The 18432-nt window shown below is 38.8% G+C and overlaps 1 protein-coding gene across 1 annotated transcript in view; it reads right to left on the bottom strand.

Moving 5' to 3' along the window:
- The window catches only part of LOC150088344 (uncharacterized), a 52922-nt gene extending 43397 nt beyond the window's left edge, over nt 1-9525 (bottom strand). The window contains exon 1 of the mRNA XM_090370730.1: nt 9334-9525. The gene's annotated coding sequence lies outside the window, so the exon portion shown is untranslated. The remainder of the gene's footprint in view (nt 1-9333) is intronic.
- Between the last annotated feature and the right edge of the window lie 8907 nt (nt 9526-18432).

Raw genomic sequence — 18432 nt, 5'->3', positions numbered from 1 at the left:
TGTGGCATTGGAGGCAAATTGCTGCTATGGATAAAGGGATGTTTGAGTGGGAGAAGACAGAAGACAGAGAGTGGTAATCAATGGACACTGCTCATCGTGGTCTAATGTTATTAGTGGAGTCCCTCAGGGCTCAGTGTTGGGTCCATTGTTGTTTTCTGTTTTTATAAATTAGCATTAGTAGAGGCATTTGATGCAAGAAAGCAAGCTTATGCAGCATCAGCCAAAAAAAAAAAAAAAAAACCCACTTCCACTTCACCCCTCTGTTCGTTCAAAATACCTGTCCAGCTGAGCCTTAAACCTATCAAGCTCCACGACAAGGGATGGAAGTCTGTTCCACCAACCAACCACCTGCGCTGGCTAAAGGCAAATTTCCGCACGTCTATCCTACATCTGTCTTTCCTCAATTTGAATTTATGCCCTCTCAGGTGATTATTCTGAGCAAGAGGAAGAATCCCATCAGCATTGAGCATCCTCAAACCATTCAAGGCTTTGTACACCTCTATCAGATCACCTCGCTGGTGCCTAGTCTCCAGACACTGTAATTTGCAAAACTTAAGCCTTTCTTCGTAAGAGCACCCCTTTGTTCCATTCACTAATCTTGTTGCCCTTCTCTGTACTCATTCCAGCAGCTCTACATCCTTCTTGAAATGAGGCCTCCAGACCTGTATACAGTACTCTAGGTGTAGCCTGACCATTGCCTTATACAAGGGAATAATCACCTCCTTATCCCTGCTGGAAAAATTCCTCTATATCATTGACAATACTCCATGAGCTACTCTTGCAGCCCGTCTGCACTGCTCAGAGAACTTCATATCTGCCTGCACAACCACCCCCAAGTCCCTTTCATTCACTACCACTGTCAGTGTAGTACCACAGAGTTGATACGTTGCTCTGGGGTTACTGTTTCCCATGTGTAGTACTTTACATTTGTGAATGTTAAACTTCATTTGCCACCTCTCAGCCCATCTGCTCAACCTTTCCAGATCCTGTTGCAGCAGCATAGTGTCAGTAGTGTCCTTGACAACGCTGCCTACCTTTGTATCATCTGCAAACTTGGACATTAAACTTGATATACCATCATCAATATCATTTATAAATACAGAAAACAATAATGGACCCAACATTGAGCCCTGAGGGACTCCACTAATAACATTAGACCACGATGAGCAGTGTCCATTGATTACCACTCTCTGTCTTCTCCCCCTCAACCACCCCTTTATCCATAGCAGCAATTTGCCTCCAATGTCACACTGCTCCAATTTGTGTAGCTGTCTTCCATGTGCAACAGTATCAAAAGCCTTTCTAAGATCCAAGTATATAATATCAAAGCTATTCCCTGCATTCAGTTCTTTTGTGACTGCAAAATAGTATCCAAATTGGTCAGGCAAGACTTCCCCTTAACAAAACCATGCTGTGTAAGAGCTATAACTGAAGTCTTGTCTAAATGATCCTGCAGTCCTTCTTTAACCAGTGCCTCCATTAATTTTCCTGGAACAGAAGTTAAGCTCACAGGTCTATAATTACTTGTGTCAGCCTTTGATCCTCCTTTGTGAATTGGGTTCTTTGTGAATTTGCACATTTCCAGTCTATGGGTACCTCCCCTGAGTCCAAGGAAGTTCTCATAATTATGGCTAAGGGTTTGCTTACTTCCTTTGCTGCCTCCTTTAATATAACTGGATAGATTCCATCCACCCCGGGTGCCTTTCTTGTGTTTATCTTCAACAACCTCTCCTCCACCTTACTCTCAGTTATTTCAAGATTCTGTAGCTTACTGCTAGAGTTGAATACACCTCTGGCATTCCCCTCGCTAAATAACTCCTCATGTGTGAATGTCGATGCAAAATATTCATTTAGTTTGTTAGCTACCTGAGCAGGATCATCAACACTTGACCCATCAATATCAAGTGGACCAATCTGATTCATCCCCTTCCTTCTAGAGTTTACATAAGTAAAGAACTCTTTGCTGTTTTTCTTTGCATCCCTTGCCAAGGATTTCTCGTAATCTGCCTTTGCCTGCCTAACCTCCTTTGTAACTTGGTTGCATATCAACTTGTATCTATCATAGGCTTCTGTGTCATGTGTTAATTTGTAAGTATCCCATGCATTTTTCTTCTCTGCCATATGCCTCATTAGTTCATCTAAAGTTCATTGTAAAGCCTAGTATCTTTCAAGATAAGTTCTTTGAATGCTTCCCATTTTGAATTTGCTGTTGGTAACATCATCAGTTGGTCCCACTGTATAGAATTTAAATACTGTCTCAGTCCATCGTAGACGCCTTTACGAAAGCAATAACCCTTCCCTTTACCCCTAATGGTAGATACCTCTTTGAGTAAATCCCACTTCAGCACACTGTCATCACTGCCACCTAGTGGTTCCTTTATCTGCAGATTCTTAATGCATGAAGAATCACTACTGATAATCAAATCAAGAGTATTGCTCCCTCTAGTTGCCTCCCGAACATGCTGATGTAGAAAAGAATCATCCAATAAATCCACAAAAGTCTTGCTAGTGTGTGAGTGCCCAACCCACAAATTCCAGTCAATACTGGGAAATTAAAATCCCCCATTATAAGACTCTCTGATTTACTGGCCCCCTCTATTTCCTTGTAAAGTTTCTTATTATACTTATCAGTGTCATTAGGCCTATAGCACACTCCTACTCTCAATTTTGATCTCCCAATGCTTATGTCACACCAAACTGACTCGACACTGCACTGTCCAGCAATGTCGACTGGCTTCACTTCCTTGGATTTTATGCATTTCTTAATTAATAGCATAACCCCTCCTCCCTTCCTACCCTGTCTATCCTTTCTGTAGACATTGTACTCCCCAAATTCCAGTTCTGCATTCCTTATATCTGTGTGACACCACGTCTCTGAAATCCCCACAATATCTGCCTTTGATGTTTTGAGCAATACCTCAAATTCATCAAATTTATTTACTAAACTTCTAGCATTGGTGTACACACAAGCATACCTGCACCTGTTTCTATTCTTAGCTACCCTAACACAACCCATGTGTTTACTTGTACCGCAATGGCTCCCAGCAGTCTCTGAAATATCATGCATTTTGTTTTTCAGGCTTCTGCTCATTCTAACAGAAGCAGTGCAAGAATCTCTTTCACCTCTGCCAGTGGCTACTGTCAATCTATTGGTCTTTGTCTCCCCTCAAGCTAGCAGTTTTCCGACCCACCTAACACTGCCTCGATAGCATCAGCAAATATTCTTGCACCCTTTCTATTTAAGTGTATCCCATCCCTGTAGAAGCAATCTCTCCTGTTAACAAGTACAGTCCAGGCTGAAAAAAATTCTACCCCTTGAGCCTTGCACAATCTTTCCAGGGCTGAATTGATCGACAAGGCTCTCATCATATACTCCCTCCTATCGTGTCTGGGCAGAATTGCAGACACTTTCAAATTCAACCCTAATTCTCGGCTTTTGTTCAACAGTGACCTGTACTTGTTAAGTAATTCTGCCGGTCTCCTACTCTTAATATCATTAGTGCCAACGTAAATAATAAATTTTCTGTTTATATTCCGGAACGACCAAACAGTCAGAGGAGTTAACAAAATAGACAGAATACAAGAAACAGCACCGTATTCAGTAGTCACAGGCTTGAACCTCGGTCACTCAAGGCACGTGTACTTATGCACCCTCGCGCCTGACCACTAGGCTACGGTAATGAAATGATACTGATGATGGTATATCAAGCTTAATGTCCAAGTTTGCAGACGATACAAAGTTTGGCAGGGTTGTTAAGGACGCTACTGACGCTATGCTGCTGCAACAGGATCTGGAAAGGTTGAGCAGATGGGCTGAGGGTGGCAAATGAAGTTGAACATCGACAAATGTAAAGTACTACATATGGGAAAGAGCAACCCCAGAGCAACGTATCAACTCTGTGGTACTACACTGACAGTGGTAGAGAATGAAAAGGACATGGGGGTAATTTTTCAGGCAGATATAAAGTTCTCTGAGCAGTGCAGACGGGCTGCAAGAGTAGCTCATGGTATCTTATCAATGATATACAGGAATTTTTCTAGTAGGGATAGGGAGGTGATTATTCCCTTGTATAAGGCAATGGTCACGCCGCACCTTGAGTACTGTATACAGGTTTGGAGGCTTCATTTCAAGAAGGATGTAGAGCTGCTGGAAAGAGTACAGAGAAGGGCAACAAGGTTACTGAACAGAACGAAGGGTTTCTCTTACGAAGAAAGGCTTAAGTTTTGCAAATTACAGTGTCTGGAGACTAGGCACCAGCGAGGTGATCTGATAGAGGTGTACAAAGCCTTGAATGGTTTGAGGATGCTCAATGCTGATGGGATACTGCCTTTTGCTCAGAATAATCACCTGAGAGGGCATAAATTCAAATTGAGGAAAGACAGATGTAGGATAGATGTGCGGATTTTTGCCTTTAGCCAGCCAGTAGTTGGTTGGTGGAACAGACTTCCGTCCCTTGTTGTGGAAGTTGATAGCCTAAATAAATTTAAGGCTCAGCTGGACAGGTATTTCGAATGAACGGAGGGGTGAAGTGAAAGGGTTTTTTTTTTTTTTTTTTTTTGGCTGATGCTGCATAAGCTTGCTTTCTTGCATCATATGCCTCTACTAATGCTAATGCAATGCTGTAACCATATCCTCATGAATTACTTTTGGTGTTAGTCCCATTTTTCCCAATTATTAGAAGACTGCACAGTGACCAATTTTGTCCATCTTTTCCCATTCACACAACTTGGTGGATTACTATTCAAAGTGTTATACATTAAGTACAAAAATTTTTAATGCTGGACCATTACCCTTTCATGCCCAGGCCAAAAGTTTCCAAATACCCCTCATAATTCAATGAACACAACAACTTTTAAACTATCAGGCAAATTAGCATATATATATATATATATATATATATATATAAAAACAGGGTGATTCACTACAAGTGCGACAATCTTGCAGGAGGTGTTGGGGGCACAAAGACGAATCGGAATCACATAGCATTGCAGGGTCCGAAATGCCTTCGTCATGCGGTAGAGGACGTTGAATGGAGGTCGCGTGAACAGCGATCCTGCTGGAAGTCAGCATTTGCGAACCGTTTCTGTTGAAGAAACCAAGTAGCAAAAGTCCTCCGGAGTGGATAATCCGCAGGCTCCAATGATTGGATGCGTTGCAGATGGTATGAACTAATTTGGTTTGTTGACAGTATCCTCCATACAGTGAATTGGGAAATACCCAATCGTTGGCCTATCGCTCGAGTACTCATACTCGGATTGCCTTCTGCAAAACGTAGGACTTTCTCCTCATTGTCTGGCTCGTTGTTCGCTCTCAATTCATGGTACCTCTCATGAAACAACCAGTCTCACGTAACCTTCTGTGCACACGTGCAAAAATCGTATGATGAGGAGCACGCCTGTGCGGGAAACGTTCCTGGTACAAGCACAGAGCAACGCGCCCGTTACAGTCTGCACCTCCATACGCGAGGTGCATGTCGGCCAGTTCAACGTTTGAATACTCATCCATCCTACTGCATCGGGAACCGATTTGCAAATGCTGACTTCCAGCAGGATCGCTGTTCATGCGACCTCCCGTTCAAAGTCCTCTACCTCATTACGAAGGCATTTCGGACCCTGCAATGCTATGTGATTCCGATTCGTCTTTGTGCCCCCTACACTCCTGCAAGTTTGTCGCACTGGTAGTGAATCACCCTGTGTGTGTGTGTGTGTATATATATATATGCATAACGTGCCTATTTGTCTTCATTACATCTGTTTGTCTATCTGCATGTAATAACTGAACTCCCAAAGGGCAGATTTTCAAGAAATTTTATAATGGCTCTTTCAGAAAGATTTGTTGATAGTCTCAACAAAGCTTCCTGAAACCAATCCCGAATTTCATTAAAATCAGAAACATTTGAATATTTTCTATCACCAAGAGAAACATGGCAATTATTTATTATTTTTTTAAATCCATATACAGTACTGTATATTGTAGCTGAAGCAGTGGATATTATATTATGTTTGTTGCTGTGCACTGATTTGAGGAGTGAATGGGTAATCAAATTTCAACATGATATGCAGAAAAAAAATGTTGTCAGTTTTACAAAAAACTTGTTGCTTTCTCTCTTTTTTTTTTTTTTGTTTACTATATATATAAATCATGAAGTGTTGCTGTTTACTTATTATATTAATCACATTAGAAATTTTAAATACGTTTCAAATTGTTATTAAAAACCATGAAGAAATAAGTACCCCGTGTGTGTGCCAAAATCTTGACAAGTTTTGTTAATTAGCTAATTAAATAAGCAGGTCCTGAAAACTGCAGTGGTTCAAAATGCAAACATAGATATATCACAGAAAATACTGCCTCTTTGCCTCTTAAATAAACTTGAAAGACATTAAAGTGATTGTGAAATTTATGGCATTGACTCGCCAACTGTGTATGTCAGTGATTGGCAAATTGCAGTCCACAGGTGAAGGCAACAGAGATATATTGGTCTTCCAACATGTTTGTGTTCTTGTTATTATTATTACTATTGTTAGCCATATGGTGAAAGGAAGCCTGAGGCTTATGCTGCACCAACCAAAAAAAAAAAAAAATACTACAGTGTTACACTGAGAGAGAGAGAGAGAGAGAGAGAGAGAGAGAGAGAGAGAGAGAGAGAGAGAGAGAAATAAAATCACCAAGAAAGCAAGAAAGAAAAGAATGATGATGATATCGAACTCAAGACTCTGGGTTTCCCAAGATGTGAAGACTCACCAGATGTGAGCTCCTGGGGGTCCTTACTTAACTACTGGCGAAGTTTGTATGTCAATTCTGTCATCCATCCCAAGAACCGAGAAATTAATAAACAGAGAGACATTATACAAAGTTTACATGTGGAGCACACACACAGAACTTTTTTTTTTATGAAAACACCAAACACAAAAGGTATTACAACCTATAGTTCTTAATAACTTACATGGATTGAGAAGATCAAAGAAGATACTTGTTAACATTAGACTTGAATTTCTGCAGACTAATTTTCAGGAAATATGTATGAAGGGAGGCGGTTCCAGAAAATGGAAATTGAACAAATAAATGATGAAGAAGAATAGTGGGTTCTGTGAGTTTAAAGATGGACAGTAAAAGGGTCCTGGCTGGTAGTAGCATGTAATCGGAGTGGTTTGGAGGAGAGAGAGCAGGGATTATAGAAGCCAATTCAGAAGAACAGTACCCAAGGAAGCACCTACAGAAAATGCATGCAACAGAATCAGAACATTAATAATAAAGAGAGTGGAGAGACTGTTAGAGATGGTTCATTAATTAACCTAACTGCCCTCTTTTGAATAGAGGCTAGAAATATGAGAGGTCTTCTGGGTATCACTTCCAAAACCTCTCTCTTGCTTCTAGACTCCATGTGGGAACAATACCCTTAAACAGAAAGGGTGCAAGAATATTTGCTGATGCTATCGAGGCAGTGTTAGGTGGATCAGAAAACTGCTAGTTGGGGGGGGGATTCACAGACTAATAGATTAACAGTAGCTGCAGGCAGAGATGAAAGTGATTCTTGCACTGTTTCTATTGGAATGAGCAGCAACGTGTATTGTTTTTGTCAACTAGATCATAATGCTCTGTTTTAGTCATCATGCAGAGAAAATTGAAACAATTTTTTTTTTTTTTTTTTTTTTTATTTGGTTCCGCCTTATAATGGCACCAACTGCATCCTTTTGGGTCATATAAGCAAACAGCACCCTTTAAATCTTTCTAGTCCCCCACCCCTTCTTGAAGAGATCCCACTTCCTTTCAATAAACTTGAACAAGAAAACAGTGCAACATAACTGAAGACAAGCAAAGCCAGCCATTCACAAGAAGACCATGGCTGAATAAGGCTTTGACAAGCATGCTGTCTGTATAGTGCTACAAATTGTTAGATAATGGCAGTTAAATTTTTTTATGAAAACATTTTTTTAATTTGTAACATTATTAATGACAGGTATTGAAAATAGAAACACTGCTTGAGGAATACTAAAATTGACATTTGGGTCAGTCTGATGGGCATTTTTTATTTACATAAAATGGCCACTGCAGCACTATTTTGGATAGGTGTGCTCACCATGGGGTTTTAATTTACTGAAGAAGGTATGATGAAGTGGAATTAATGGTTAAAATTTTCAGTTTACTTGCACACAGCTCTAGATATAGATCAGCACACCTGATAGAACAAAAAACTGTTAAAAACTCAAATTAAAGGGCAAATATGCATACAAGAAATAAAAATTAAACAGGCAACACGAGTCACATGCATTAGAGTATTATAAAAAAATAATTTCTGTTTATACTTTGGGATGACTAATTGCAGTAATAATTGTTTTTACTTGTTTCTGCTTGAATATTTATTTTGTTGATAACATGTATAATATGAAAATAAATACTTAACGGTCCATCTGCCTTTGGTGGAGAGCAGATGAACTGAATACTTTATCCCAAGTTGTAATTTTGATTACCTATGCATAGATAATCAATGTATCTGTCATGATAATCAATACAGATGTAACTATGCATCTGTCTGTTAATTTACTGATATGAAATACAATCCATGTGGATGAATAATCAGAATATCACTGATCCTATGTTGTTGTTGTTTTTATATGAAGTGTTTTGGAAATTTTGAAGTTTTCATGAAGTTTTTGTGAAATTCAGACAATATTTTAGGGGGAGGAGGCAGGCGCAAGGAAGGTATACGATTGAAAACCTCTGGTCACAGAGTAGTAACATAGAGTAGTATCTTACTTCTCTGTGCCTCTGGTTTAAACCAATGGTCTCCAAATTTTTTGGTGGCACATGCCCACCCCAGAATAAAAAAATTAAATATATAAGTTTAATATATATTTTTTTTATTTATAAATAATTTACACGCAACGCATTATATCTAAAATCACATATAATTTTAAAAACTCACAAAAATGAAAAAATACAAAACAAAATTTAATTGAAGTTCAAGTACAAATGCATGTATGATGGCATGATGAAATAAAGCCGCGCGTTCAAAGATTATTATTGAAGTATTAAAAAAAAACATTTATAATTTTTATTTTCAATTACGTTTCGAAAAACTAAAGTTTTCATAATTAATATGAAAACTTTAGTTTTTCATATTAATCATCTGAAAACCTGATCATCTCACGCACCCCATGGATCACCTCGCGCACCCCACTTTGGAGGCCACTGGTCTAGACACATCGCTAAACGTAGAGCGATTAGAATTAGTACACAATACATAAAAGTTAACTTTTAATAACGTTTCCTAAGGCTCAAAGGAAAAACCAAAAAAATTAGCAAGCGAACTATTTCTGCTAGTTTATACTTACTTACTTTACATTATTTGGCATATATATGTGCCAAATAATGTTATCTGTTGTTACGGGATAGTAATGATGATGTATAGTCTGATCATACATTAATTAATTAATTAATAATGAGAAAAAGAGGACAATACACGAATAAATGAATTTTAACCTTGTAGAATCACGCCCACCGTAGTACCGAGTGACTGTCACAGATTACCAAGATAAGTAAGATATCTTACTAAATTTTTATAACTGCTTCAGCGACACCAGTGTGAATTTTTATGACTGATGGGCGATGACAATTTTCCGACGCCGATGTATCGCGTCTACTTTGCAATCACAAAGCAAGCGACTATACTTTTCCCATTATATCGTCACAGATTTAGCATGACGTATCCTAGCAAATAGTATAAGATGCTATCGTGATTTTATAAACAGGGTAATTCTTGACAACTTTGTTTTAAAAATAAGGACAGAAAACATCTTTAAAAAAGAAATGAGAATATACTTCTAGCTCCGATTGTTAACAGAGTTTTGTATAGGGTTTCTCAAAGAAAAGTGATTCTCTCGCTAGTATCTCCGTTCCCTGTCTTAATCTAATAACAATATTCATGCTGATTAATCATGTTTAGGAGCAAGTTAAATGACTTAACCTTGATGAAGACGTATTTTACTCATTTTCAAGGAGGATGCTTTCTCTAGTTAGCTTAAATTCCCACGTCAAGTTTTTCCACTTCATTAAGTTTATGATATCATTAACTTATGACATGTACATTTAAGTTTCAAATTCTACGTAAAATACAATCATTTAAAGATCTCATTTCCCATCCCCACTATTACATAAGATAGATATATTGAGGTAAACTCCTCTTATTATTTTACAAATAAGATAGAAACAAAAGTGGACACTTCCATAAGCAACTATGTTCATTCCAATAAGCCTTTAAAAGGCACAGAAAGTAGAGTCAACAACATTCGCCACACTATTGCGGCGACATTGGGAAACTTTCCTCGAAGGGATTTATATATGTACACTCCCGCCTAAAAGTTTGGATTCACATTTCATTTTTCTGAATTTTCAAAGTTTTTATTAAAATAGGGCAAACTTGTTCACTAGTTTTTATTAAAATATTTTCTATTATGTATAAAAAAAAACTGAAATAATATTTAAGAAATTCCTAAAATATTCAAGAATATCTAGTGGGTATGGGCTTGGCACAACTCAGGGTCCTGAGCTGAATATCACCATTCTTCTCTTTCATCGTGATTCCCTTCTACTTCTCTCTCTCAGGGTAATTCAGAAAATTTTTTTTTCGGCTGGTGAAGCATAAGCCTCAGGCTTTCTTGCACCATACGGCTAATAATAATAATAATAATAAAAGATTCCTGAATGTGGTAGCAAGTTGTAGATGACTCTAAAATATTCTAGAAAGTGGGAATATTGTTTCAATATTATAGAACATTGTTAGTATGAACCACAGCTGTAATGCTCAATACGTTCTACATTGATATCAATTTGAAAATGAAATGCACTAGGCATAATTCTTATGGGTTTTGGTAATTAACTATATAGTATCGGTGTAAATACACCATAGTTAACCCATAAATTTGAACTACGTAAGTGGCGTAGAAGGCATCGTTTTAACTGTATATTGTGGTTGCCTTCACAACGAGATAGCGGTATTATTGTTCTACTTCAAATAAATAACGCTTCTCTAGTAGAGAAGACTACTGTTATTTATTTTCAGAGGATAACTATGGTGTATTTACGCCGATACTATATAGTTAATTACCAAAACCCATAAGAATTATGCCTCGTGCATTTCATTTTCAAATTACATTTTTTTTTATCAACACCCATTGGCATCATTCAAATATTGTGGATATAACTTCGCAACCGTGATGGCATGTTGTATTACCAGGATACCTGCCCGCCCACTGATGATGAAGCCCAATAGCTTCGAAACGATCGTCTAGAGCAGGGGTGGGCAACTTTTTTCGTCGGCGGGCCGAATGAAATTTTCGTATCATGATGCGGGCCGAATGAAATTTTCGTATCATGATGCAGGCCGAATGAAATTTTCGTATCATGATGCGGGCCGAATGAAATTTTCGCATCATGATGCGGGCCGGAATAGATTGAACGATTTAACAAAAAAAGTCAGAACCTAAAAAATGTTATATTACTTGAATTACCAAATCATTAATGTATTTTTTAAAAAAATATCTGAATGTCCAATTATCATTGAAAATGTGGCATTCGGCATAAATTTTTCTTTTTTTTTTAATTGGCTCATTTTATGGGCTATAAATTATATTAAATTAAAAATTGCAATAATTAGAAAAGGCATAAAACATAAAATATCTCGCACCAATATTATTTTTTTCAATAAGAAGTCAAACCCAAAGGAACTTCGTTCGATCGATGCTACAATAATAATTAGGAAATAACTCTGACGCTGTGTGGAATCATTTGGTTACTGTTGTACTGGCCGCGATTCCCAATTGAACCGAATTAAGCAGAACGTTTACGGCGAGTGTAGTCAGGTATGGATTTTCTATATTTATGCATTTACCGAGGGGGCCGGATTCAACATCGTCGCGGGCCGGCTGTTGCCCTCCCCTGGTCTAGAGGCTAGTTATGAGTTTTGTTTCGTTCAGCAGTGTTCTACTCGTTCTGAAGGTTGAGGAAAGTGTCCGATCGTATCAAGAGGTTAGCGGTGGTCCTTTCAGCTGAGGTAACCTGGTCCTTTCAGCTGAGGTAACCCCCTTGTGGGGAACCTCCTTTGGGGGGGTAGTAAGTGATTGATTTTCTTCTGTTTTACATTTCTTTGAAATTTATTTCTGCCAAGTTACGTATTTTCTTTTTTCGTTTTGCTAGTGTCAGGCAGGACACGGGATTTTTAACTATTCATTTTCCTTAAGGAACCGAGATTAATTATGGCACAGTTCTTTTTCAGAGAAAGAACGGTGGAGTTTCAGACTACAGAGGTTTGTCCAATTAGAGAGGTAATGCGGGGAGTGACTCAGGTTGTTTCGGTTCACGAGATAAAAGGATTAACTCCATTACCGAGGCAGAAATATCAGTTGGTCTTGAAAACAATAGACGCAAGAGAAAAGGTTTTGAAAGGGTTTTCTATTAGAAACGTAATGATCAAACCTGTGCAAATTGGTACGCAAACATACGCAAAGTGGTTACTATTGACAGGTTTCCGGTAGAAAGGTCTAATAGTCTTGTCGAGAGCTTTTTTAACAAGTTTGGTAAGGTTGTTAAGATTCACAGGAAAGAATATGAGGAATGGCCAGGTGTAGAAACAGGTACGGTGCAAATTCATATTGACATGAAAACGCCCGTGCCAAACATCATCGATTTGATGGGTCATAGGTTTTAATAAATTACCCAGGAGTTCAGAAAGTTTGTTTGAGGTATGGAGGTAAAGACCATTTGGGAGCAGAATGCCAAAAATCACGTTGTTTTAATTGTAATGGCACAGGTCATATTACGGCCTTAATAATTGTAAAAAATGCGGAGCTTCCACGCATAAATTCATTCAATGCCCGGAACGCACGTTTACCGAAAGAGTTGCTTGTGGGGGGGGGGGGACAGCAGAAAGCGAACGAGCCACCAAAAGATATGCCTAACGCTGAGAGCGTGGAAACTATAGTAGCACAGAGCGGTGAGATGCAGATTAAAGAAATCACACCAACATTTACAATAGCGTACGATATGTCGGCGACACAATCGGAACACGCGGAACTAACTGAGGACATGGAAGCGGAAAATACAGTACAAAATGTACATAAGCGGGGGGAGAAGGAAGAAATAAGCGGTAAAACTAAAAGAGCAAAAGGGGAAACAGAGGAAATTCAAGAAGAGACCGAAACAAAACAAATAGAGGGGGAAGAGGTATCAATTTTGTCAGGGGGTAAGAAAGATTGCAAAACACTTTCGGGGTCTGATTCGGATTCAGATGGCATACAAACGAGGGAATATGAAGGAATAGAATGGTTAAATGTAGTAGGAAACACAAAAGAATACAGGGAATATAGGCGAAGCCTGGCGGAAATTGTTAAAACTCGAGGAGAACCGATTTTTCTTTGGAATGAAAACGAGGAGGGTGAAGTAGTAAATATACAGTTCGCTTGGGGAGATTTCGTTATTTTCAATATTAGAAACAAGAATGTTGGAGATCTCACTGTGTTGCTCACAAATAACAAATTAAAGTTAAATGCCGAACATAGAAATATCTTAGCAGAAGTTCTAGTAAAGTTCTGCTCATAATGTCCGGAATAACATTTATGTCGTTAAATGTACAGGGTCTGAGAGCAGTTAACACACAAAGGATGATACGGCAAATTATGATGAACATGGGGATGAAGATTTGGTTTCTACAAGAAACCCACTTCGCAAGTTTAGCAGACATCCAGCAGTTTCAGAACAGATACCGGTTGTTAGGGTTTTGGGACAAATCGATCTGCAGGGGTGGGAATAGTAGTGGTTCCTCCAATTTTAGGGACTGTACGACTGGCGAGTAGGGATACAGAAGGTCGGGTTGTGGCAGTGGATTGGAGCTATAGGGGGCGCACAATTAGACTAATTTGTGCCTATAGTCCAAATTCCACTTTAGAAAGGAAAACTCTGTTTCAGGGACTGGGCAACTATATGGGGGGGTGCAGTGGGTTGTAATGGCAGGGGACTGGAACTGCGTTCCTGACCCCACTATGGACAAAATTCTGGGGGGTACCCCGCATCATGGTACAGGGGGGTTCGTGAATTAATCGAGGTTTGTACTAAATGGGACTTGGTAGACGTCTGGAGAGAAAAAAATCGGGGGAAACGAGCGGCCACCAGAATAGCCAATAATATAGGAACTAGGATAGATCGCACTTATGCAACGAGTCAGTTGAAGGATAAGATGACAATGTACGGCATGTGAAATTTGCGGGAGGTCGACAAGTTTCAGATCACATGGCAGTAATGTGGAAGGGAGATTTATTTACAAACGTTAGTCTGGGAAAAGGCTATTGGAAGCTCAACCCAGCAGTTCTGGAGAGAGAGGATTGGGACTTTACAACAGTTATTAAAAAGATAGTAGAGCAAGGTGGAAATGAGTAGGAAATGTGGACGAAAATTAAAGAAAGTGCTAAATCATTTTATTACTCAAAAATTAAGGAAAGAAACGAACAATGCAGAAATAGACTGAAAGATCTCTTACAAGAAAAAAGAATTTACCAACGGTGCGGGGATGAAAGGGCAACAGCAGAAGTACAAGCGATTATTGACGGTATAATATTGGAAGAAGAGAAAGAAAAGGCGCGAAAAATACAGCTGAAATTTAGGGAGGCTGATAGTCCTTCAGCTGCGTTTTACCAAAGAAGATTAAGGCTAAACAATTTAGCCAAAACGGTTCAGGAAATTAAAGACTATGACAACACACATTCAACAACGCTAACTATTATGAATAGTTTTGTAAATTACTATGAAAAAGAACTTGCTTTGCAGAAAAAAGAGAGAGAACTCCATTTGGACAATTCACACCCGAGCAAAAAGCATTACAGGACAGGGAAATAATTATGGGAGATCTAACTGTGGCTCTAAAATCATGTAAATTACGATGCATGCCAGGACTGGATGGTTTGGGGGTTGAATTTTACAAGAATTTTGGAGCTTGTTAGTGCCTATTCTTCTGGCCGTCTTTAACAAATTTTTTTCAGGAAGGGGTTGTGCCTGAAGGCTTTTTAAATGCCTATACTACTTTCATTCCGAAGCATGGATGGGATTTAACGAAAATTGGTAACTGGAGACCTATAACGTTGGCTAATTGTGACTACAAAATATTTGCAAAGATTTTGATAGCTAAGTTAAAACGCAACGTAACCCAGGTAATTTAGAAGCACACAGTGCTACGGTATACCGGGGAGGCGGATAGAATATAACCTTTGGCTATTAAAAGATATATTAGAATATCGGAAACGAAAGAGTTACAATTTAGCGTTAGTATCAATCGACCTAGAAAAGGCTTTCGATAGAATCGACCACGACTATCTTTTCTCTATAATTAAAGATACGAACATAGGATCTCAGTTGTTTACAGTCCTGAGAAATCTGTATACACGTAGTAGCACATGACTTTTGATAAATGGAGAAATTTCGAAAAACATTAAAATTGATAGGGGAGTAAAACAAGGATGTCCGCTTAGTCCTTTGTTATTTACGTTATCACCAGAACCACTACTGGGAAGAATAGACAGAACTGAGGCCATACAGGGGATACCGTTGCCAAAGCCGGTAGAGCAGTGTAAATAATAATAATAATTTTCTGTTTATACTCCGGGACGATCAAATGATCAGAGGAGTTCACAAGATAGACAGAATACAAGAAACAGCACCGTATTCAACAGTCACGGGCTTGAACCCCGGTCACTCAAGGCACGTGTACTTATGCACCCGCGCGCCTGACCACTAGGCTACGGCGGCCTTTTTTGTATAGTGTATGCGGATGATGTTACCGCCACTCTCACTACGAGTTATGCGGTGGAAGAATTTATGTCACTTGTTACTTCTTTTGGTAAGAAGTCGGGGTTAAACATAAACGAAGATAAAACTAGGATCAAATTGTTAGGGGAATGGGTACATCGGCCTTTACCACAACGAAAAGTGGAGTCGTATAAATCGATTCAAATATTGGGAGTTCCGTTTAGAGAGAGTCCCATGCTCCCTGTAGGAGGGCTCACCACTAAAATACGGGAAAGTTTAAGAGTGGGAAGTGGGACAATTTTCTTTTGAGAACAAATCCATTATTGTTAGAACCGTAATTCTTCCTAAAATCCTATACACGGTGTTTATAACAGGAACCACAGCTAGGACAATGAGACGATTTTACGTTCCAATATTTCAGTTTCTACGGGGAGGAAAACGGCAAGAGATAGCGCAGAAATTTTTATTTTTACCGTGGGAAGATGGGGGAATAAGTATTTCAAAAATTAATTTGAGGTGTAGCTGTAAGAGACTGCTGGACGTGGCTAATATGGTGCAATCTAACCATTTAGTAGCGGTACTGATAAAATATTTTATGGGATTTAATGCAGCCTTAATTAAAGGCGGCAATTATCTAGGGCCAAAAGCAGAGACAATTCCTATATATTACAAAAAAATTCGGGATATGTGCACGCAGTTAAGGGAGAAAGATATAGATCCTTTTAAGGGTGGTTTACAACGCCTCTACTGGACACCGTTTAACTAAGAAAATCCAGAAAAGCCAAATTTAGGAAACCATAATGCGCAGTTGTTTTTTTTTTAATCTAAAAATTGGCGGAAACTACCCATCGCGTATTGATTTTTCGTGGAGGGTTGGTTACGGAAACATACCAGTGAACGATATCACGTATAGATTTAGTCAGACAGGCAACAGATTATGCGAATTTTGTACCGAAATTGAAACAGTGTATCATTTATTTTATTACTGTCGATTCGCGCAGGAAGTTTGGAAGAGAATTTGTAGATTTTTGAGGATAAGACAGTTCACACTGGAGGAAGTAATTTACTTGCAATTCGATCATCCCTTGGGCAAGAAAAAAATGTTCACGATATTTTTAATTAGAGAAGCAAAATATCATGTGTGGGAGCTTCGAAAACGGAAAAGGTTTGGGACCTTTAGGGGATATCTTTGGGACTTGAAACAAACAATGTCTGCTTCCATGCAAAGGTTTTTACAGTTGGAAAAATGGCGTTTAGGGTCTGATAAGTTTCTGAAAAGGTGAGGAGAGCCACCTCTTCTGTGCAGTTTGGTTGGAGATGAGGTTTGGAGGTAAAAAAAAAAGCACCTGGGTTTTTTTTTTTTTTTTCGTTTATTACAAAATTCAGTTTTCTTGATAAAAATCTAGATCTCTTAGGCTCTCATCAAAACAGTTCCATGATATAGGTTTAAATTTTATAACTTATTTGTTTGGTTTAAGAGATCTGGTCCAATGGGTTGTTTTTCACATTAAATTCACAAAAAGCTTCGAAATGATCGTCTGAATTAAGATTTTTCATGATTTAGGTTTGAATTTTATAATTCATTTCTTTGGTTTAATAGATCTGGTCCAATGGGTTTTTTTTCACATTAAATTCACAATAGCTTCGAAACTATCGTCACTCGGGTACCTACCTACCCACCCACCCACCCACCCACCAGAGAGGGGCCAAATAGCCCTGAAACGGCACCGGGGGGGGGGGAGCCTGATGATGTCCGGAGTTTCCAAGAATAGGTAACAACAGCCTTCTCCGCTGGGGAAGCGTTGCCTATTCGAGGAGTTTTTGAGTGGTGTCAGTTGAAGGAGTTACTGTCCCTTTCATTCTTCTACACCGTTTCTTTTCCTCTACCTTTTTGCTTTTCTAAGTCTAATAACGACAAGTGGATAGTCGAGTTATTATTCCACACACATATACAAATAGCTTCGAAACGATCGTCTGGGTGGTGGTATCCTCTGAAAATAAATAACAGTAGTCTTCTCTACTAGAGAGGCGTTATTTATTTGAAGTAGTAGTCGTAGTAGTGGCATGTGATGCAAGAAAGCAAGCGTATGAGCTTATGCAGCATCAGCCAAAAAAAAAAAAAAAAAAAAAAATCACACCATTCCCTCCAAATGCCTGTCCATTCCTCCTTAAATTTATTTAACCTATCAACTTCCACAACGACAGATGGAAGTTTGCTCCAGCAATTAACCACCCGCTGGCTAAAGGCAAATTTCCGCACATCTATTCTACATCTGTCTTTGCTTAATTTGAATTTATGCCCCCTTAGGTTCGTAATCTGAACAAGTGGAAGGATCCCATTAGAATTCAGCGTGCTCAACCCATTCGAGTTGATGACGTTGTAGGGCAAATATCATCGTTTAAGGGCACAAAAGGTGATATTATTGTACATGTTGGCACTAATGCCTGAGTAAGAGATCTGCAGATTTACTTAGCAAGTACAGGTCAATACTGAAAAAAGTCGCGAGTTAGGGATAAATTTGAAAGTGTCTGCAGTTCTGCCCAGACACGATAGAAGGGAGTATATGACAAGAGCCTTGTCAATCAATTTGGCCCTGGAGAGATTGTGGAGGGTAGAATTTTTTTTCAGCGTGGTCTGTGTT

This window comes from Mastigoproctus giganteus, chromosome 3 (genome assembly GCF_048544385.1).
Source record: "Mastigoproctus giganteus isolate SK-2022 chromosome 3, ASM4854438v1, whole genome shotgun sequence".
In the NCBI taxonomy this organism is placed as follows: Eukaryota; Metazoa; Arthropoda; class Arachnida; order Uropygi; family Thelyphonidae; genus Mastigoproctus; species Mastigoproctus giganteus.
This window is presented reverse-complemented; position numbering and strand designations above follow the sequence as displayed.